The sequence below is a fragment of the Protopterus annectens genome, chromosome 4.part0, assembly GCF_019279795.1.
Source record: "Protopterus annectens isolate FY-2018-M chromosome 4.part0, PAN1.0, whole genome shotgun sequence".
Classification (NCBI taxonomy): domain Eukaryota; kingdom Metazoa; phylum Chordata; order Ceratodontiformes; family Protopteridae; genus Protopterus; species Protopterus annectens.
Genome location: NC_056733.1, coordinates 1,689,447,161 through 1,689,471,804, shown reverse-complemented (window position 1 = coordinate 1,689,471,804; position 24,644 = coordinate 1,689,447,161).

The window sequence follows — 24,644 nt, the reverse complement described above, 5'->3', positions numbered from 1 at the left end:
AATACATGGGTTGATACCCAGCTGGTGAGTATATCAATGATGCCTGTGTGGGAGATTGTGTCAAAGGCCTTGGCTAAGTCTAGGTAGGCCATATGCACAGATTTGCCCTCATCTTGGCCTTTGGTGACTGCCTCAATGAAGTCCACCAGTTTAGCAGGCATGATCTCCCCCTGACGAGTCCAAACTGGGTGGGGTCGAGCATTTGGAGATTTTCTATATCTTTGTTAATAAGGTCCTTGATAATTCATTCAATAGCCTTGCAGATAAGGATTGGCAGACAAATGGGTCTATAGTTCCCGGGGTCTGTGATTACACCCCTTTGTGCAAAGGTATGATGGTAGCTGTTTTCCATTCCACTGAGATGAAGCCAGTGCTTAGGCATTGATTGAAAAGTGTGCTCAATGATGAGGCTAATTCCTGTTTTAACTCACTGCCCGAGATGCTGTCTGGTCCCATAGAGGCTGTGTTTTTCACCTTGGAGAGGGCATTGAAGACCTACGTCTCAGAGATACTAGGCAGGGGAAAGGTGCTTAGGATGCTTTGGGGTATATGTGGCAGGGACACGGGAGTGAAGTTTTCACTGAACCTGTCAGCCAGCAGGTTTGCTATATCCACAGGTTCTATAAATGTAGTACCATTAAATACAAGTTCAGCGCAAATCTGGGCCTTACCTTTGATGTTACAGATGCAACTAAAGAACACCTTGTGGTTATTCTTAGTTAGGGAAGCTTATTTGGATTTGTAATTAGCTTTGGAGGGCTTCACTAAGAGTCTTATTTGCTTGCTTACATTGATGAGAGAGTGTTTCCAGTTTTGTGACCATTCCTTCCTGTACTTAGGCAACAGTTTCTTTCTCCTATTGTATAGCCTGTTAATGGCATTTGTCCACTAGGCAGGTTTGGTTTTCCTTGAAGATCTTGCTTTGGTTCTATCAGGTATAACAAAGTCAATACAATTGTATAGGTGTTTGTATAAACCTAAAGCATCGGTGTATAACTCAGCATAGATGTTTGTTCCATCAATGGGGGGAGAGGCTATGAAGTTATAGGTGTTTGTTCCATCAGTGGGGGGAGGGGCTATAAAGTTATTTATGCCACCATGTAAGAGGTTATAATTGGCTTTGGAGAAATTTTTTAGTCTAGTTGTTGCTAATGGGGGGGGGGTCTTGTGTTATACTTACTGAGACTAATTTGTGGTCAGATCTCACCTGAGATGGCCACACACTGGGGGTGGTCTAGCGGTCTTCAATGTTGGTGAGCACCACATCCAGGATGCTTGAGCCTCTTATCAGTATGTCAACCAACTGGTCCAGGACATTGGAGTTATTGAAATCTAGGAACCTATGGACAAGTGAACAGATATAATTTACCCAGTCTATGGATGGGAAATTAAAGTCACCGAAAATCAGGGTGTTTGGTTACATCTTGATTGACTCAAGTAGATCCAGGTAGGTTGAGTGGATGTTCTGATTCATGGAGGTTATCCTATAGCTGGCAATGACCACAAGAAGGGTCTTACCTACAGTCAATTGCACCTGAAGTAATTCCTAGGGAATCATGCTCTTTAACAAATCCAGAGGTGTTTTTATCTTTAATTTATATTGACATACCACCGCCTTTAGTTCTCACGCTTTCAGTTTGTGGTCTGAACGTGTGGATGGAAATGTAACCTGGTATAGCTGGGGTGCTCTCTGCAGCCTTAAGCCAGGTCTCAGTGACTGCACAAATAGCATCTTCCATGGCGAGAATTGCTTCCAATGAGTGTGGTTTCCGGTGAAGACTCCTAGAGTTTAGCAGCATAACCTTGAGGTTGTTTTAGAAGGCATTTTTACATCAAGAATTCTGTTCTTGTGACATTGCCTAAAAAAGGCACTATGTGGATGGCAAGAGCTTTAGCCAGTAAGTGAAATTCCAGGTGTAAGAGATGAAGACCATCTCTAGCAAAACACTGAGGTCCATCGACCATGTCATTGCAGGCTGACAGATACTGAATCCCCTTTGAATGACACCAGAAACTAAGCCAATTGTTGAAGTCAATCATTTTTTGTTTGCACTGAGGTATCATCCTAGATGAAGGTAAACTGCTGCTTAAGGCTAGTGACATACCTGCCTGAGACACATAATCCAAGAGCTCAGTCATGTCTCTCTTCATATAGTCCAGTGAGATACTTCTCAAGTCATTCATACCAACATGGACTATGACAGAGTCATAACAGTGTCAGTTGTTGAGAGACTTGCATGCGTGTGTGATGTGGCAGATCTTGGCACCTGACAGACAGATGACTGTGACCTTTTCCTTATCAACATGGTCAGAGGGACATCTGTATGTGTCACAAATGAGTTGTCTATGACTTAGATGTTTGTTTTTGTATTATGTTTTAGGGGCTTGACTGGTAAGACACTTGGTTTGTGATATATTATATGTACTACATTCTACAGAGGATGTATTATGTGAAAGGTGCTTGTGTTTGTGTTTGGGAGGTCTCTGATGTTTAGGTAAGCTTCTTGTAAGGACCTTAAAATATGTAGGTTTATGTGTTGTTGGTTTCATAGGTGCAGGAGGTGAGTTGTGCATGCTGATAACCTACTTAGTATCAGATGGACTGACTGGTGAGCAAGAGGGACTGGATTCTAGGTTCATGATATAGATACATCTCACACATAATGAATTTGTGTGGACTAAAAGAAGTAGGCTATCCATGTACACGAGGCAATTGCTACATTGCCTCTAGATACCCATTTTGACCAGTCTGACTGGGGAAACTGGGGAAAAATGTCCATCCATAATGCTAGGTAAGTTGATGTGGTAAGAAAACAGGGAGACAACAGGAAGGAACAGGTAAAATAGAGGACAGGAGAAGTGGTCAAACAATATGAAGGGCTAGTGGATAGGATCTGTGTTGGTACTCATGGAGATTCACTGAATGTATCACATGTCAGTGAGGGACAATTGCGAGAACTCACTGATGGAGCACCAGCAGAGTATTAAGGGAAAATTTGCAGACAAAAGTGTTTGCGTCTATAACCACTAGTGGTGCCCACTACTACGTGGCAGTGCACAATGCATAAATGTAATGCTGTGTAGAAAATTAGCACAAACTGATCTAAACAAATTAACCAATAAAAAAGCTCAAAACTGAGCCCTATTCCAGCAACCTTCAATCAGATGAGTTCTAACTGCACACTCTTGTCCCTAGTGTGCAGGGGAATCCTCAACAACAAAGATGGCCCGGTTTACTGTTCAAGTTATACAGATAGAACTAGATTCAGTAGGTCTGAATCTAGATAATGCTACAGCAAATAAAGTGCAACAATTTTCAGTATTAAAAAAAACAGTTCAAATAAGCAGTGATATTGTAACAATGCAGTTCAAACGTGCAATATACAGTAAAAAATTCTACTTACGTTTTGCAGAGATCAGCAGATGGTTTGGATTTGCTTATGCAGCAAATGAGAAAAAACTGATTTAAACAAATTGACCAATATAAACCTCAAAACTGAGCCCTGTTACAGCAACTTTCAATCAGACTGCACACTCCTGCCACTAGGGTGCAGGGGAACCCTCTCCAATAAAAGATGGCCTGGTTTAGTGCTCAAATTATACAAACAGAACTAGATTCAGGAGGCCTGAATCTAGTCTATGCTACAGCAAACATAGTGCAGCAGTTAAAAAAAAGTTCAAATAAGCAGTGATATGGTAAAAAATGCAGTTCAAAAGTGCAATATGCAGTGAAAAATTCTACTTAAGTTTTACAGAGATCAGCAGATGGCTTGGATTTGCTTATGTAGCAAATGAGAGCAAACTGATTTAAACAAATTAACCAATTAACCAATAAAAAAGCCCAAAACTGAGCCCTGTTCCAGCAGCCTTCAATCAGGCAAGTTCTAACTGCACGCTCCTGCCACTAGGGAGCAGGGGATCCCTCTCCAACAAAAGATAGCTTAGTGCTTAAGTTATACAAACAGCGCTAGATTCAGCAGGTATGAATCTAGTCTATGCTACAGCAAACAAAGTGCACCAATTTCAGAAAAAAAAAACAGTTCAAATAGGCAGAATAAGCCTTCAACCATCAATTCCCATCTCAGAAGTGCAGATGCTTCTCTCACCTGCCACAAGAGTGTAGTCCACAGCCCTTCTGAATGTAAAACAACTTGCCTGAAGCCCAAGTGCTTAAACCAAAAGGCTTAGAATAACAGTTAGAAGTTAATCAGGCTACTAACAAGTAGAAGCTATCTCTCGGCTCTTAGGAACATAACACAAATATTCACATGAAACTGCAAGTGCTGAATAAGTGCAAGCACTGTAGTATAGCAAGTGACACATTCAACACAGAATTTACTAATGAACTGGGCTAATATGGTGGGAATGTGCATTCTACATGTCATCAGCCATACTGCGGGGTAGAAGGTGATCTATTTGAAGGGAATACTGAGATATGGTGAAAACCTGGTATTAAAGCATGAGGTGGCTGAAATGTGTGTGTGAGTCTACTAATCAGTGTGTATCACTGTAGTCAGATTTTTGTGTTATGGGGGAGGCTAACACTGCAAGCCACAACACTGACAATATGCATGCATACCTCTTAAATTTTTAGCACAAGAAATCTGGAAATACCTAAAATAATGGGGGAACAAAGGCCCAAAATAGGGACATATTTTAGATATAGCTGTTATAAACATAGAAATGTGCTAGAATAATAGGATTTCTATCAGCGTCTTCTTTTTTTATCAATTGCTTTTATTGAAAATGTTAACAAAATATTAATATATGGTAATATACACATTATAAAACAAATATACATATTTAAAAGAACAATAATAAACAACTAAAATAACTGTTTACAATGTTGTCTATTATAAAAATAAAGCTTTTTGAACAGAAAAAGAAATGTGATGAATGGTTCTTAGTTAATTATTAAAGTCTGTTTATCCAGCGATTCTTTGAATTTCAATCATATATTATATGAAGAGGTGATTCTAGATGTTCTTGTCTTGATCATGATACATTCAAGATGACAAACTTCAGTTGTCAAGTGTACAAATTCCTTCATAGCAGGAGTTGTATGATTCTTCCAGTTCTTGGTGAGGACTTTTCTTGCTAATGTTAAGATACTCCATAAAAGGAGGAATTTGATTTTCATGACATAAGTGAGCATGTGTTTTTGAAGGATATGAAGTCTAAAACTCAAATGTATGTCATTATTTAGTGGATTCAGTTATCAGTGATTTTCCAGAAAACCACAAATTTGATGAGGAACAGACCAAAAATATGAGGCACAAATCTGGACATTATGCAAAAATCTGGTTAGTTGAGATGTATGCATGCATGTGAAGCCAACAAGAGAAGGGAAGTCAGAGTTATTAAGAAAGTTCCGAATTATATCAGGATAATGGCTTCTCTGCTGATCAGCACTCACCAGCACCATCTTCAAAATGGTTGAGGCTGTTGTTGAACAAAAGTGCTGATTGACTACATGAGAGGTGCTGATGCACAATAAAGATGTGGTGAAAAATTTTAAAAGAAAATGAAATTATAACAAAAAAGTCAACTGCTTTGTGGAACAAAATCCACTCTTCTAAAGTACATTTCCAGAATGTTAATAATTAAACAAAGTAGTAGTCACAGTGTTTACTCGCACAGTCCTCACGTGCTTACTCTTATAGGGAAATATGCTGCTCCAAGTCATATAAACCTTGGCACCTGCCTACAAAGTAACTTTTGTACTGTGCACTTGAGAGGAAGGTATACCAAACATGTCAAAATTAAGACATGAAAAACTTATTGCATCAAAGTCTTCAGATTCATTATGAAACAGCTGTATAGCAGAGCACCATTATTTTGATAACCATTATTTTGATAATCTATGCAGTTCATAAAACCAAAATAAATCAATGTCCACTCCTGTGACCAGGTGTAGCTATACCTCTTGCCTTTTATTAGGGTAGCACATTTGTGTCACATAGTCAGAAAGTTACTCAGAACATTTTTAGTCACAACTTCCTATCTGCTAAGCAAATTAAATCATGGTACTTTTGGGTATGAAAATTAATGCCTGTTACTTGGGAGTGTCAATAGAAATACTATATCAATATGAGCAAGTCGCTTATAAAGCATTTTGTTCAAGTCATCCCAAAATGTCAGCCTTTCAGTTCAGTGGTCCTTTTTCTAAATAACTGAATTTTTACTCATTTGAAAATTTGGAATTAAATTGCTCACACAACTTGACTTAACAAGTGAAATAAACATAGAAGGTAGTAAGACACAAATGTAATTACTTTACTTTCTGGAATTAATTAATGACAATTGACATGCTACAGTCAATTAAAAAGTGTGAAAGTACAATTGTATAAGCAAACTTATCATATCAGTAGGTGCTCAAACAGATCACTGTTGCAGTAGCCTAAGGTATACATGACATATTCTGCCAACGATTTGATGCCCAGTTAGTACTCAAAAGATTTTGGGTGCATTCAACACACTGTGCATCTATGGGAGCCTAAGCATAAGTTTGTAAAAAACTAAATATATAAGCATCAGAATTCAGTGCTTTCTTGCTTTACAGAAAGGAAGGCAGTGAGTGCAATAATGATGACAATGTCCAAATATGGGTATCTATCTATGAGTAAAAAAGGGAAAGAAGTGAAAGGGAGAACCTCATGCTGGCAAAAAGGTAAGAGAGAGGGATAAGATTCAATAAGAGACCATAAACGAAACAACAGAGGAGGAGGAAAATGTGAAAGAGTACTGTAACAGTGATCTGTCTGGATGTCTATTGTTATGGTAAATGTCCTTAAGCAACTGTATGACAGCTGATCACTGTTGTAAAAGGTTAAGCAGTATGGGGCAATTTCCAAAGCATACTGTAAGTAGCTAGGAAGGAGGAAAAAGGTTCAGAATCCCTCCTGCAAAATCCTGCTCTTGCCCTTGAAGGAATCAGTGTTATAATGTTTAGCAAAAGTGTGTATAGAAAAAGTGATGTTATAATGTTCGGTGAAAGTGTGTGCATAAAACTGAGGTGTTGCCTCAAGAATATTGCTAGAGTCTAGCAGTCTACATCTTTCCAAAATTTTCGATAATTACAGAATATTCTGGATAAATGAGCTTTAACATCCTGGAGACAGGACTTTCCAAGATGAGAAAAATGAAAAATGCATGGCAAAAGATAAACATTTGGAGTTTGTCTCTGTTGACACCGGTTGTGCTTTTCTCTTACCTTCAAAGGAATTGAAGAGATGATCAGATTAATTAATGTCTTCTGTCCTGTTAATGTAGTATCTGAGTTGCTGTGAACATCAAGAGTACTTAGGATCCCTTTCCTTTATATTTTGTTTCAGGAAAGAACATAGGGAAATGAAAGAAAGTTGATTTAAAGCAAATTGTTGAACTATCTTTGGCATGAGGCAATGGTTAATTTTTAATGTTACCCTCAGATACTCTTCTAGTCAAAGTCAGAGCCATACGTAAAATTGTTTCCATGTTAAGAAGTTTTGGGCAGCTTGATGAGTTGCTTGAAAAGGTAAAATACTAATGCTTACTAAGACAAATTTAAGTTCTCAAGAAAGAGCCACCTGTTCTTTAGTTGGAAGAATGTGAATTACCTCTTTCAAAAATAGTTTCACCTGAAATAAGGAGGAAAGGATGATCTGCCGGCAAACAAGCAGAAATGGCTAAAAGATGAATATTAACAGATGAATCAGAAAGGACAAATGTGAATAATTTGCACAGTTACTGGAGAACCTGAGGAGTTTATGCCTTGAAAGGCTTCTGGTTCTTCTTTGGGATACCAACTAAAAAATCTCATCCGTTTAGCCAAATAGGATTTTCTAGCTACAGGTTTCTTAGCCTCCTTTAATACCTGCTTCATGTCCTCCTAAAAAGGTGCCTCTGGGGGAGAAAATGCTATCATCCAGGCAGTCGGATGTTGTTTCTATAGGTCTGAGGTGAATTAGAGATCCGTTATCCTCTGGAGTAAATTCATCATTTGCTGAAGCTTGTGGTGCCAGACCTTGGCCATTTTCATGAGAAGTGAGAAACCAATATCGTCTGTGCCAAAAGGGAGTTATCTTGGTTATTTTGTGAGTGGCCTTTTGAGTCTTTAAATGAAATGTGTTTATGAGAGGAAAGGGGGATGCATAAAGGAACATTCCCAACCATGAGAAGCAAAAACATATTCTTTCCAGGCCTTTCTCCAATAAGTCCCAGAGTAGTATATTCTTTAAGCTGTCTGCTGTTAATGGAGGCAAGCAGATCTATTTAGGAATTCCCCACAGGAGCATTATATCATGGAAGATACTGAGGTGAAACTTCCATTTATGGGAGTCTGTCCTGTATCTGCTCACTATGTTTGTAAGTTGCCTGAAGGGATAAATTGTGGGTATCATACTTAGTCTGCATAGGGGTACAACCTAGTCACCTTGTTTGTTTATATACCATATCACCACAGCATTGTCTGAGAATACCAGGAGATGTCCTCGAGTCCACAAATAGTCCAAAGATATTAAAGCATTTATGTATCAGTGCCACCATTTCTTTTTATGTTTCAATGCTTTTTCTTGAAATGATACTCCCAGAGATTGTGTACTTTGATTCCTTTCAATAACCCCCCAAGAAAGTATGAAGGATTTGTGGTTACAGATTGGAATATGCCTTTGAGTGGAGAGTAGAAGACTTAGATTCAGAAAGAAAAGATTTATCAACCAAAAAGTTACTACTTGACAAAATTCAACACTCAGATTTGAAAAGACAGAGGATTCTGGTGCTGACTCCATATATATTTGAGAAACCATTGAATTTTTTTTTGTATGCATAATCTTGCTACTGTTATCATTAGAATACTAGAAGCCATTTACTCACTGCATGACTACTTACTGGGTACTTACTGAGTAGTCATTTATTCACTGCAGTCCCCTCTCTAACTCAATTTAAAACATCTCTTAAAAAACACTTAAAAATACATTGGATATACCCCTGTATAAACCCTGACTAACCCTCTGTCTAATTACTATGAATCTCTAAAACCTGGCCTCTTGTTGAAACTATCTTTACCATAACTCTGATACTTCAGCTGTTCCAGTTGATAAATTAGCGATTTTACTACTAAACTAAAGGAGAACTTGCACAGCTGTGTATTACTAAAATTACTATTTTTATGCATAAAAGTCTATAATTTCTTAAATCTGCTATATATTCTGGCATACCTAGAATAGCTTTTGTAAGTGTTCCTGCACAAAGTATATAATTGCCAAAGTATGTAACTGTCTTGTACAAATGTATACATTTGTCAAGTTACTCTATTTTTATATATGTATCTATGGAGCTTTTCTCCCTGGGCCTCTACTGAAAATGGAACAAAATCCAGTTGGACTCTCCCAGTTAACAAATGTAAAATGAATTTATCCAAAAATCCATAGATACTTATTTCCTGTAGTTACTGATTGCTGAGAGAACTGAAAAAACTGTACTTGATAAAATGATATTTTCCCTAGAGGAAGATAAGCCATCTTGTGAGAAGTGTCTTGCAGTAAATGTAGAAATATTACTCTGTGAGAAGGAATAGCATTTGATTTAATCAGAATGTGGTGAAAACTCAGGTTTTGAAAAAGATTCCTAAGAAAGAGGTGAGATTCTTTACAGTTTGAGTCTGCAAAATAAAGCAGTCATCCAAGTAGGTAAACATGAACATGCCTTGAAGTCTGCACTAGGCAATCAGTGGTGTTAGACACTTTGTGAATGCTCACAGGGCTGTGGACAGACAAAATGGTAAAGAAGAGGATTGAAAATGTGAACCATAGGAAATCTTAAAAAGCATCTCAATTTTCTGTAACTGCAAATATAGTGATAGATATATTTTTGGTTCAAACTGACCAAAAAACGTAGAGAAGAATGAGAGAAAAAAGACTGAAGGGATAACATGTTGAATTGTGTGACTTTTATGTGAAGATTTAAGAAGAAGTCTAGAACAGTTCTCCAAGTTCCCTCTTTCTTGAGTATCAAAAAACTGCTCGAATATAATAATTTTCCTTTTTGATCCTGTAGTACAGGTTCTGTTTGTTCTTGGGATAACATATGGAAATAATGGAACTAAAGTGGTAAGACTGATTATGAGATGGGAGGGGGACTCCTATTTTTGAAGGGAAAGAGTTTCATCACCACCTGTAATTTATTTTGAATGCTTCTAGCATCAACTAATCTGTTGTGACCTGGTTACAAATAAATGGGAATGAAAAGAAAAGGATTTATTGAAAAGTTTTGATAAATACCATGGTGGAGAAGGGGTAGTAGAAGAGGATGTGATATCCCCGAATGGGCCAGTAATCAAGGAGCCTGAATTGTCACCACTGACACTGGTGAAGGATGTTCTCTTTCAACCAAGATAGATACACAGAGTATTTCAAATACAGCTGTCTGCCCCAAGCACAATTTCCCTGAAGAGCACACAGGGAACACCCTCAGTCCGGGGTCTGGGTTTCCATCTCTCTCTCTCTCCAGGGCACCATAAGAATCCTCACAGACACAACTACAGAATTGAGTCCTCAGTCGAGTGTCCCAAGCCAAGTCCTCTACCACTCTCTCTCTGTAAAACTAGTGCTTTGTGTCTCTGCTCCAAGTAGCTGACACACACACACACACACACACACACACACACACACACACACACACACACACACACACATACACACACATACACACACACACACACACACACACACACACACACACACCTGGAAAAATCTGGCACAGATTTACTAGCAATGCCCCTCTACTCTTAGGTTCTTAAAGGATACCCAATTATACAGAGTGAAATTAATACTAATACAAATGGTAATGTTGACCAAACAGCAAGGCTTTCAGGACAGGCCACAGTGTTACCAAATAAATATAAGTACTCTCAAAGGTTAAATATTGTCTAAATAAGTAGACACAATGAGAAGTTTAAATACATTTAATAATAAATGATAAAATAACTTGAAAACACTAAATATCTATTTACAATAAATACCAGAGTTTCAGTCACATGAATTATTAAAATAACACAGATGAATAGATTCACATAGATAAAGCAAAACAGTACTTAACTAATCTCACTATATTTTCCTGATTGATCTAAAGAATTCATATTCTCCTGGTTACTTACTAGAGTAAGGCAAGATGATGTAGGTGAGGAGTCCTTCTTGTCAAGTTTCAAAAACAGACTGCCCAGAGACTTCCATCTCATTTAGTATTAACACATCATTCCAGTGCTAGATTACAGAATGACATCGCATACATCTAATTGTCTGACCTTTGGCTCCCATACTACCCATCTTTAATAGAAATTGAACCAGAATCTTGCACATATGTGTTACCATACACACAGATAGAGCTTTGCTAAGATGTGCTATAGCATCTGGAAGCCATAAAACCATTTCAACACTTCCAACTTTCCAGGGTAACAATTAGTTCACTGCTAAGGACAATATAGCAGGATCCGTAGTCCTTGTTTTCAGAGACATTTTGTCTCCAGCTGCAATCAGGTAATTAAATTTCAGGATATTTTTCTAAAACATAACCGGGGCTGAGCTTAACCTCTTCTCTTTCAGTATCCTCTGTTACAATATATATATATATATATATATATATATATATATATATATATATATATATATATATATAGTTCCCTGTCAGAAGCCTGAAACACTATAAGCTTGAAAATCAAAATCCTGAAACCAAAAGCCTGAAAATTCAAAATCCCGAAAACCCAAAATCCTGAAAACACAAATAATGCTAATATGTCACTATAAAGACACTAATATCTACCAACTGACCCTGACCCTAACCCTAACCCTAAGGTCCGTCACTATCGCACACTCACCTGACCCACACCCTAACCCTAACTCACTTAAACCGCCCCTAACCCCAATATTTGTCACTATTGCATACATGCCTAACCTGTGCCCTAACCCTAACTCACTTAAACCACCCCTAACCCTAACATAAAACCAACCGCACACTGACCTGAACCCAACGCATGACCTAACACCACAGGGCTAACAATAGCAAAGCCACAATAATGTCAGTATGTCCATTTTGTGTTTTCAGGATTTTGAGTTTCAGGATTTTGGGTTTTCGGGATTTTGAATTTTCAGGCTTTTGGTTTCAGGATTTTGATTTTCAAGCTTATAGTGTTTCAGGCTTCTGATAGGGAACCATATATATACATACATATATATATATATATATATATATATATATATATATATATATATATATATATATATATACATTTAATCAGTTAAAATAGTACAGTCTGACATATATTTCTTTTCTTTCCAGCAGGACACACTGTTGGTACATTTTTAACACAAGCAGCTTTACAAATACATTTTTCAACACAAGAATCTGTACAAATCAGTTTGATATACAAATTACATATAATTCTTTACAAAACTCCAGCTAGCTATGTTGGCATATGTTACACATTCACTGCCTTACTTCTCCTGGCATAGCTGGCAATCCCCTCACATTGTCACATCTCTCCCCGCTTTGAAGACTCAAGCTCATTTCTCAAGTGACCCTGGAGAAAACTTGCTTGAGAGGAATGAGCCTGTCTGGGAATATATTAACCAATATCCTGTCTTGAGAACCTATCTGCATTGACACTGCTGACCCCATTACAGTGCTGCACTGTCATATCATGCGCCTATAACCCTAGGCTCCATCTTATTAAATGGACATTTTTCTGGCTGGATTGATGTAACCATAAATCTCCTTCAGACTCTTTCTGCCACCCACTGCAAATATGTAGCACAAGGGCACCCCTATCATGTTAACATGGTACAATTTGTGCCACTGCCTCCTGTCTAGTAGTCCTACCATGTAGTTAACATTGATGACATTTTATACCACTTTAAAGGGTCCCTCTCAAGCTGCCTGCTGATTATTGTTTCAACAGTAATGAGCACCATAACCTGCTAACCACGGCATATTTTTGGATTTGAGCATTCTTGTCATACCAGACCTTTTTCGAAGTTTGGCTCCTGACAGGTTTTCCTGGGCCAAGTCCATGAGCTCCCTAAGCCTTGTCCTGTGGTTTAGGGCATATGCCACTACAGACTCTTTGTGGGAGTCACACTCACCTGCCCACACATCATTCACAAATCAAATTGAAAGGCCCCCCTCAACCTGTGCACATACAGCAACTCACAGGGTGAAAACCTGCAGATTCCTGAGTTATCTCCCAATATGCAAACAGCAGATCAGGCAAATATTTGTCCCACTCTCTTTTAAAACTGGCCTGCAAATTCCCACAGCATGGTCCTTAGTGTGCAGTTTATCCTCTCCAGCAGACCATTAGTCTGGGGGTGTTAAGGTGTTGTCTTTAATTGCTTCAACCCACAGTGCTCCCACAGATAAGCCAGCCAGTATGACATGAAATTGACACCTCTGTCAGTCAGTATTTCTCTCAGGAAACTTACCCTGCTGAAAATCTCTAACAAAGCATTTCCCACCTTCTCTCCCTCCATGGAAGACAGAACCACCAACTCATTGCATCTAGTAGCATAATCTACTACCACCATGATATACTTCTTCCCTGTGGAACATCGGGTACTGACAGGCCCCACAATATCAATAGCTAACCCCTACAACGGCTCCTCAGTCGCAGGCAAATTTGCCAAAGGACCCTTGACCTTGTCTCCTGTTTAGCCTTCTTTTTGGCACTACTCACAAGTCTTGCAGTACTGTTACATCCCTTGCAGCCCCAGGCCAATACAAGTTCTGTATAATACCTCTCTTGGTATGCTTTATGCCCATATGACCTACAAAAGGAATGTCATGGGCTATGGCAAGTGCCTGATGGTAGGTTCCAGGCACTAACAAATGCTCTATTACCTCACCCTCTAGACCTCTCTCAGGGGTCCTCTGTATATACAGTAACCCTTTGTTTTAGTATACAGACTACCCATTACCTTGATAATCAGGCATCTCATTAGCTACCTCCCTCAAGCTTCATAGTGTAGAATCTGAGAGTTGAGCCTGCATCCATTGCATCTTTGTGACTCTTCCCAGCTCCCTTTCCACAGAAAGCCTGGTATCCTCTGGCAGCAGTGCCTCACTGTCAGACTGGGTACTATCACTCACCTCTGCCCTTGCAGTCACTCTGTTTAAGGGAACATCAGTACTCATTAGCAGCTATGTCTCACCTTCAGGCTCACTGCTATACGGTAGGTCCCTCCCTGAAATAGCTACCTCATCATCCATGGCTTCAGGTGTGAGGTTTGTCTGGGTCTCCCCCAGGCTACCAAACTCACGTGCCTGCCTTCAAGATTGACTGCATGTAACTGCATGCACACAAGATACTGCATTAGCAAAATTATTCCCTATCAAGACATCTGCAGGGATATCCTCAAACACACCTACTTGCTTGCTTCTTTTTCCACCCTCCAAGTCAAGGTGAACCCTGGCCAAAGACATTTGGAATAGGGTATCTCCTTAAGCACTGACTGGAGTGCTCTGCCTAAGCAAGTACTGCTCCTCTTTAATCACTTCAGGGAAGTTTCAGTATATTTAATAATAAATAATAAAAGGACATGAAAATACTAAATTTCTATTTGCAATAACACCAGAGTTTCAGCCAACAGGAAATATTAAAATACCACAGATGAATAGATTCACACATTTTCCTGACTGATCTAAATAATTACTATTCCCTGTTACTTACTAGAGTGAGGTAAGATGATTTATTTATTTATTTATTTATTTGTTTGCAGTTGGTTTATTTGCAGTTGGTTTACCAGGATAGTCCATTGGGCCAATAAGAACCCGTTTTCAATGGAGTCCTGGGGAGAAAAGCTCCAAAACTAAGGTTACAAAAAAAATTACAGCAGTTTACAATTTCAATCATTTGTAGGTTAAAAACAAAGCTTTAAAACAGTGGTAACAAAAAGATTACAGCAGTTTACAATTTCAATAATTTGTAGGTTAAAGCAGAGCTTCAAACAGTAGTAAAAAAGATTACAGCAGTTTACAATTTCAGTCATTTGTGGGTTCAAGACAAAACAAAGATTATGCATTTACAATGCAATTTTTAGGTTTCATTTTGTAGAAAACTAAGATTTAAGCATGTGCAATAAAAAAAATTTAGGTTAAAAAGTTATAATTTTGTAGAAAAACAAAGCATTGCTGTGGTAAATATGTAGTTTCTTGAGTGGAATAGTGTGATAAGAGAATTATAAGATGTCATTACAGTTTGCCAGTTATTTGGTGTCTGGTAATATATGATAAAGTAGCCTGTAGGAAGTGGAGAATAGGCTATGAGGGGTGGGAGCAAGAGCATTCCCAAGAGGATGTTAGATGTGAGTGCAGTGATTTTTTAAAAGCAGGGGGGTTGGTGGTGATATGGATGGAAGGAGGAAGGGAGTTCCATAGGCATGTTAGGGGAAAGGACAGGAGGTTTTGTCCTGGAGAGTGAAGGGGTTTGTACAGTTCTATTAGGTTTTGGTTATTAGATCTTAGGAGTCTTTGTGGCAGGTGCATTTTAAAGGTAGAGATGAGTGAGAGACAGAGGGAGGGTTGAAAAATTAGTTTGTGAGCAAATGTGAGCTGAGTATAGGAGAGATAGTTGGGAAGATCTAGCCAGTTATGTTTGTGGAGGGATGCACAGTGATGGGTAGATGATTTGTGGCTAGTGGCAAATTTGGCAATTTTATTATAACAAGAGGACAGTTTTGTTTTGAGAGATGATTGTAGGTTTGTTAGGAGAGGGGCACCATAAAGGAGGGAAGGGATGAGAAATGTAGTAGCGAGAGTCAGCTTAGTAGATGTAGTGAGGAATCGATTGTGTCGGTAGAGTATGCCAAGTTTTTGATGTTTTTTTTTTTATGTTTAGTTGTAGGTGGCTATTGAGTTTAAGCTGGTCATCAATCTGGACTCCTAGTAGTTTGGTTTCAGATACCAATTCAAGAGGTGTGTTATTCTGGCTAGTGATGGAGAATAGTTTTCTATCAATGGTGTTGGTTTTTGATGGGGTAAATACCATAAGTTTGTTTTTTGATGCATTGAGTGCTAGATGATTGTCCTTCATCCACTGTTCTGTGGTAGAGAAGGTGTCTTGAGTCAGTTTTAAGAGAGTGGGGATGGATGTGGCTGCACAGATAATTGTAGAATCATCTGCATATTGGATAAGTTTAGCATGGGAAATTGAGTGGAAGAAATCATTTATGAATATATTGAAGAGGAGAGGACCCAAAATGGAACCTTGGGTGACACCAGTGGGTGTGTTGAGGAAAAAGGAGATGGCTTTTTTCCACTTAACAGCTTGTTGCCTGTTGGAGAGATAGCTGGTGAACAAACTGAGAGAGGAAGGGGATAGGTTTAGATTAGATAGTTTAGTTAGGAGAAGGTTATGAGAGATAGTATCAAAGGCCTTAGAGAGGCCAAGAAAGAGGGTAGATACAGTAGAGCCAAAATCTCTGGGTTTATTTTCAGTTTCCAGGAAGGAAAGGAGGGCAGTCATGGTGCTGTGGTTGGGTCTGAATCCATGTTGTGTGGAAGTTAGTAAGTTATTATCTAAGAGATAGGAAAGGAGTTGAAGATGGATGCATTTCTCTAGAAGTTTTGATATAGGAGAGAGGATGGCGATGGGACAAAAGTTAGTAATATTGTTATTATTGCCTCCTTTGTGCAGGGGAATGATGAAAGCCCTTTTCCAGAGTTTGGGTACAAGCCCTTCTTGGATAGAGCAATTGATTAGAATGCTGATGGGGAAGGCAATGGCTTCGGCAGCTATGCTGAGGAAGGATGAGGGAATGTTATCTGGGGCATTGGTGCATGGTTTTAGCTTTTGCAGGTGTTTTCTTATGGTTGAAGTAGGAATGGGTTTTAGGGAGAAAGGTGGGAGTTGAGAGACTGGAGATGAAGGGGGTGACAAAAGGGGGAATGCAGAAGTAGGGGGTGAGGTGTTATTAGAGAAGGATGAGGTTAGTTTGGAAATAGAGTCTATGAAAAACGAGTTGAATTGGATAGCTAGGTCTATATCTAGTGCATTTGCGTCTGGGCTTGGGTTTTCTGCTGAGCCAGGTTTTAGAAGGGTAGTGATGCCTTTCCAGAATTTTTGAGGATTAGTTTTGTGGTTGTTTTGGAGTAAGGTGAAGTAATTCAGTCGATCTGCTGTGATAAGCTTTTTAACGGTATTGCAAAGTGTTTTGAATTCATTAAGGGTGATGGGAGTTTTATTTCTTTGGTAACGTGCCCAGGTTTTGTCTCTAAGTCACATGGCAGTTAGTGTGTTTTTTGTTAGCCAGGGGGCGGTGTTGTTTCTTATTCTTTTGGTTTTTATGGGGGGCAAAACTATCCAGCAATTTTAGGAAAGTTGTATTGAAGTGTGCAACATCATTATCCAAGGGTAGGGTTTTTAGGGGGTTCCAATTTATTGATTTTAGGGAGTCTGAAAAGGTTATTGGGTTGATGTTTTTAAGGTAGCGAGTGCTGATGTAATTATGAGTTACTTGTAATGGAGATGGAAGGCATCTGGTGAAAATGGGAAGGTGGTCACTGAGGGAATCAGGAAGAGTTCCACTATCAGTGTAGTAGTGAGGGTGAGAGACTAAGATCCAGTCTAGGGTACTGCCATTCGAGAAGTCTTTAGAGGGCCTGGTAGTGAGGTTGATGAGCTGAGAGTACTTATATAGGTTGATGTTTAGGGGGTGTGTAGGGGACTGAATGGAAGACCAATTAATATGTGTGTCTCCCATGATAATAGTTTCATTACTGATATTGGTAGAAAGCCAGGATAAGATATCCTCAAGTACTGAGGTATTGTCTCCAGGAGGGATGTAAAGTGAGGCTATGCAAATGTGTTTGTGTTTATTTAATTGAAAAAGAGCTAGTACTAATTCTGCATTGGTGAAATGAGGAATGGGCTTGTTATAGGGAGCAATGGATAGGGTGGATGAGTAGAGTAGGGTTACCCCACCACCCTTTTTGCGGGTCCTGTCTTTTCTAATGATAGAGTAGTTTGGTGGTACTATTTCAGTATCTTTTATATGAGGTTTTAACCAGGTTTCAGAAATAGCTAAGATGTCAGGTTTTTTCTGGAGAAGCCAGACATGGAGATTGGGGATTTTGTTAGCTATGCTTTGGGCATTAAGAGAAGCTAAAAGGATGGATTTAGATGTAGGGGAAGTGGTGTTTGGGCCTGTATCTCCAGATAGAAGTATGTATGTTAGATGTTGGATTAAGCTGATGAGGTGTTTGAATTGCCTTGTTTGTATGTTGTATACTGTCAGGTCTGTGTGGATATTGTAGGTTAGAGAGGGCTTAGAGAGTTTATAGGTAGAGCCACAAAATATGTAGGTGTGGAGGTCCTTCTTGTCAGATTTCAAAAATAGACTACCCTGGCACTTCCATCTCAATACAGTATTAAAACATAATTTCAGAATGAGATCAAATATATGTGGCCATCTGACTTCTGGCTCCCATACTACTCACCTTTACTAGAAACTGAACCAGAATCTAACACATATGTGGTACCATGCACATAGACCTTTGCTAAGATGCGTTATAGCATTTAGAAGCCATTATATCATTTCAACACTTCCACCCTTCCAGGGTAGCAATTAGTTCACTGCTAAGGACAATACAACAGGTTTCCTAGTACTTGTTTTCACAGATATTTTGTCTCTGGCTGCAGTCAGGACTGTAAGCTACAATCTTTATGACCTAAACCAGGTAATTTAATTTCAGTATATTTTTCTAAAAGTTAGATGGGGCAGAGCTTAATCTCTTCTCTTCCAGTAACATCTGTTACAATATATACATTTAATCAGTTACAATAGTACAGTCTGACATGTATGTATATTTCTTTTCTGTCCAGCAGGACATGCTGTTGGTACATGTTTAACACAAGCAGCTTTACAAATAAATTTTTCAGCATAAGCATCTGCACAAATTAGTTTGATATACAAATGATATATAATTCTTTACAAATTCCAGCTAGCTATGCTGTTACACATCCACTGCCTTACATCTCCTGGCATAGCTGGCAATACCTCAAATTGTCACAGAGCTAAACTTTCAGTTTTCTTGGATTGAATTTGAGCCTGAATTAACCTTCCTTTCTACTTAGAGTTGCCTTGCCAGTGCTTTTTTCTTTAGAATTGTTTGCATGATTTTTGCTTGGATTGTTTAAATAATTTTCTATAACAATGCTCTGGACTGGATGGGTAATTTCTGTTATATTTTGAATAGCAGATTAAGAAATGTTCTCCTTCTGAGCAAACATTATCAAGACATACGTTGATGTACCAAATAACACTTGGTTTCAAGGAGAGCATTAGGAATATGAGACTTGACATCTTTAGGGAGATTATACCAGAGTTTCAGCCAACAGGAAATATTAAAATACCACAGATGAATAGATTGACATATTTTCCTGACTGATCTAAAGAATTATCAATATATAACTGTACCAGCTGCAGCTGCTCCTGATACTGCAACTGTAGCATTATAAAAGCATTTCACTGAATGGTTAGTGACCAGTGATACTGAAGAAATCCTGGTGAGCAATGGGGAATTAATTTCAGAAAGTGTAATTCAGCAACTGCCTCATTTGTATCAGGAAAAAAAAGTTGCCAGAAGACTTATAGCCATGTGTACCTGACAACTAAATGTATTGAAGGCTAGGGTGGAAGATGTATACACTTTCTTCCCATACATGTCAAAATGCTGCCATCTTTGTTGGCAGGTACAGAATTAGCAACAGTAAGATGTTTACATTTGGAGCCCTTGGCAAAGGAAATAACATAAGGGTTAGACACTGGGTTATATTAAAACAACTTGTGGGACTGTGGTACACTGTAACATATGTCTGTCTTTTTAGGTACAGGAGGCTGACTGTCATTTGAAGTACATAACACATTAAAGGCAATGTCTAGCACACTTATGACATGAGGGACTTTTGTATCAGATACCTCTTTTTCATCTTACAGGAAGATGTCTTTTTGTCCTTCCTATAATGTCAGAAAACAAAATTTCTTCCATAGGAGAAGATGAATAAATTATTTCTTCAGAGCCTAACACATAGGAGTCAGGGGATGACACCTGGGAGGCATAATCCAGTCTAATCTCCTCTATATCAATCTGAGTTTCACTATTTGAAGGAGAGGTGAATCTCTTCATTTTTGAATAAGAAAAAGCTGGATAAGCAGACTGAAGTGTCTAAATGCATTAAAAAAGACCTTTGGCAAAGGAAAACCTACTCATTAACCAAAGGTGTTGTAGGATGAGAAAGGTGTTTATTTCTCTGACTCCTCTTCTTAGGAATATATAAAGTAAAACTCCAAGCAGATTCTGACATGCAGGCTTCAAAGTGTGTGACTAGTACCTCTTCATTGACTAACACTTGAGTGACATCATCTTGTTTTTCCAGGATCAACAAGCAAGGATCTCCCTTCTTGGTAGTAGGTGCATATCTAGCTCTGGGGGATGAGCATGACTCTCAATCCTTACTGGCATCTCAAGGAACAGCATAGGAGGGGTCAGAAGGAGATGGATGGTCTGAGGACTCTGATACAGCCACAGCAGTGTTATTATTTATGAACCATGAAAGGGAGGGTACAGCAGAAGTTATTTGAGAGTCTTCTGTTATCATTCTCTTTTTCTTGGAAACTAGAATGGGGGACATCTGAGGTATGAGCATCAGAGTCCATTGTTTACTTCAGAAGAACCATAAGCTGCTGGTTCTCTAGCTGACTTCTAATAATTTTTGGTGTAAATGATGAACAAATGATACAAAAGCAAATGTGTGATTACCATAAACAAAGCAAACAAGCTGTGTGGGAATCTTTATACAGAATGAATGCACAGATGTACTACTAATGGTCAGATGCAGCTCCTAAATGCTTTATCCCATGCATGGGTCCCCTCAGATTATCTATGGTATGATCCCAGTTATTCTCATTAGAGGCAATGGATAATTATTGGCTATGGATGGATGGGGCCAATCTATAATCAAATGGGATAGGTCATTTTAAGCACACAAAGGTAAACTGGCTAGGTTTAAACTGGTCCACAAGGACAGCTACCCTAGTACTTACCTATGAACCTATGAATCTGCCATCCACACAGGCATGTTCCCTTTCTGCTGGACATAAGCAATAGCAATGGCAACTTTCTCACAGAAATGGAAGGAAAGCCCCCATAGTGGTTCTTGTCTGCCCAAAACATTGAACAAGTTGACAAACGAGCCATTGAAGACTCAGCAAATACCAAAAACTGACTGGTGTCTTCAACAGCAACAATGTTCTGAATTTTGGCAACCACTATTTTTTCTTTTATATCATATGCCCTCATGCTCCCTTGGATATGTTAATGGGGAAGTTGCTAAAAAGCTTCTGAATACTGGCCAGATGTTCAATCTTTGGCAATATATTTCCCAAATAGCTTAGACTACTGCAACAGTGATCTTATGATGAACATGTTTATTTTACAAAGGGCATCTGTTATTTAAGGTTAATACTCTTATTAACCACAAAAAGCAGATGAAAAAATCAGAGCTCAGCATTGGTTTAGAATCTGTTCAAGATTTATTTTTAAATATTAGCAGAGTAACAAATCAAAGCTGCTGTTGCGGGAAAGGGACTACTAGATCCAACAGCAAAACTCTCAACACTTAAATAAACTGATTCAGAGAGCTCATCTGCTTGGCTGGAGTTCAAATCGACCATTCAGTAACTTCAAACTTGGTTTCATTCCCTACCATAAGCAATCACATCTCTTCCTTTCTGAAATTTCAAAAAAACACTTTTCACTGATATGCTGGAAATAAAATAATTATGTGACAAAATAATATTTTGAGCATTTTACATACCAAAATACTTGAATTATCCATTGTCGAAAACAGTAGTTATTTCCTGATCTGTTTCTGTAGGGTCTATATTAAAACATCAAAGTTTCAGAACTTCAAATGTTCTAATATCGATCCCTATTCATCGAATGCTGAAAATAGCGAAGCTACAGAAAACCAATTTTTTTCCTAGGGAAAGAATTTGGTTGTCCATTTCTGTCACTTCACTATTTTCAGTGCTTTGGTGGAAAGTTACGGGTCGGGTTCAGGTAGGTGCGTGATTGGGCACGGGTTATCTGAGTTAGGGTTAGGGCGCGGATTAGGTATGTGTGCAATTGTGTGGACGTGAGGGTTAGGGTGGGATAGGTGAGTAAGGGTTGGCAGGGGGTGAGGTGAGTGTGCAATAGTGACGGAACTTAGGGTTAGGGTTTGGGTTAAGGTAAGTGGATAGTTAGTGGTGTATGTACAGTTTAGTGTAGGGTTAGATGTAAGATTTTAGGTGTACGTGTGTGGATTGCTGTCTGTTTGGCGTGCTTGTGTTGTGTGTATGTGTTTTGGAACAGCAAATGTTTCCCTAGGAAAAAATTCTCTGTTCTGCATGGTTGTTGTAGTCAGCGTTCGCTGAATAGTGGTCAATATTAGAACATTCAAAGTTTTGAAACTTCAATGTTCTTATATAGACCCGTTTCTGTATAATTATTTTAGGCAATTTAACATTAGTCTGTTCCTGTTAAATCATGTTCAGGTATGTTATTGTTGTGCATTGTCGTTGCAGCAAACTCAGCATTTTTGAATGCTTCATGTTTGCCATTAGTTGTAGTTATCATGGAACCTTATGTCTTAACATAGGCAGAATATTTGATCATTTTTTGCCTGTTTTTAGAGTCTGCATTATTTCTTAATTTTGCTATTCTTGTGTGAATTACTTTTCCTCGGCACCTCATCTAGTTTTTATAACATTAAGCACTGTGAGTTTTTTCCCTTAAAGTTGTAATTTACTGTTACTACACTTGAGAGATTTGAACTTGTTTAGCATCTAAAGATAGTATATGTCCGCTGAGTTCATCAAGTCTCTTAATGCTTGTTTTTCTATGTTAACATTGACCATAATTGCTCTACCATACAACTATTTTATGATCATAAAGGGGTTACATTCCATTGATGGAGGCCTTGGTTTTCCCAAAACAGTTTGAAACGATTGCTTTTTTAAATTTAGACCACTGACAGATTTAATTGTAACTTGAATATCTAGCTTGAAGACAATTTGTCTAATAATAGAATCCCAGTATTTGTTGAAATTAATGTTACAGTAAAATAAGAGGAAACCTGTAGAATCCCTTGTATTGACAACAAATGAAAATTTGTACAACTGACTCTACCACAGTAATCAACATTCTTATCATGTTGGTCTGGCAAAGCAAGCAGTCATCTAGCATTTTCCCCCATTTCCTATCTATACATGGAAACCAGACATTTTTTCTGACTAGGGACTTTCTTCTGATTATTTCCATATGAGTTGTATGTGCAAAATAAGATGACCATTCCTCCACTACTCTTTGAATTCTCACTCTCAGTCCCCTTCATAGATATCAGTAATATATGGAAACAATAACATTCATCTTTGCACTTTTCCTAAAGTGTGTTGAAACCCATGAGTACAATGTCATGCAGCATCATAACAATTAGGCATATGTTTTCTAATCATCATTAATTAAAATCCATATAAGACATTCATCTGGATATATTAATGCTTAAAATGAAATATATACTCCATGATATTTCACCAAAATCAGCACACATTATAAATACATAAATCATTTCTGGACCACTATCAACAAAATCTGTAGGTCAGTCTGCACCCAACTGCATCACTGCCTTTCTTTACAGAAAGCAAGCTGGCTAACAGCCACAGATTAGACCATATTTTTATTAGGCATATATACTTTCAGTCTGATTCATTGACAATACTTCCCACCATTTTGTACAATAGTCAGAAATTGCTTCCTCCCATTACTCATTGAGAAACAAACCTCTCATCTTCTAAGCTCAAAAATCTGGACAAAGCCAAAAACAATTGGGGACAAAGGCCCAAAAATTGGGACAGATTTTAAATTGCTAGAATAAGATGTTTTACATTAGCATGCATTTTCTGGAGTAAATAAAGTATGATGTTTGTCATTATTTAGTCACTTCACTCCACAATGGTTTACCAGGAAAACACAAATTTTATGAGTAACAGACCACAAATATGAGGCAAAAATCTGGACATTCTGTGAGAATCTGGTTAGTTGAGAGGTATGCTGAGAATCCAGGCACAGTAACTATTGCATTAAAAGGACAAACATTTGCCCTTGCTGTGGGGAAAACTTTCAGTAAAATCATGCAACCTAGGAAACACCTGCTACAACTAATTAGATATTAACAAAACCTAGCAAAGTTCAGAATGAAGTATTATAATCACTTTCATTCTGGTAGAAATAAAACCTTAGACACATTGTTTGAATAAAATCAAAATTACATGCTTGGCCCTTAATTATTTATTCTCTCTGATGAATTCCATATTTGTCAGAATCTATTTTTTTTTCTTTTAGATTTCTATTAGAAAGTCGTATTCTTCATCTCTTCTTCTTCTTTTTCAGGGTGTACCTGGATACAAAGCATATATGTTTTGTTTGCTAATACTATTTCCATTATACTTGCCCTATAATTCCTCTAACGCTACTGTGTAAGCCTTCACATATTGTAAAACTGACTTTTACATGTTTAAGAAATCTGCATTCTCCTTCATTAGAACAATAGGTTATAGCAGTGTGCTTTTTTCTGC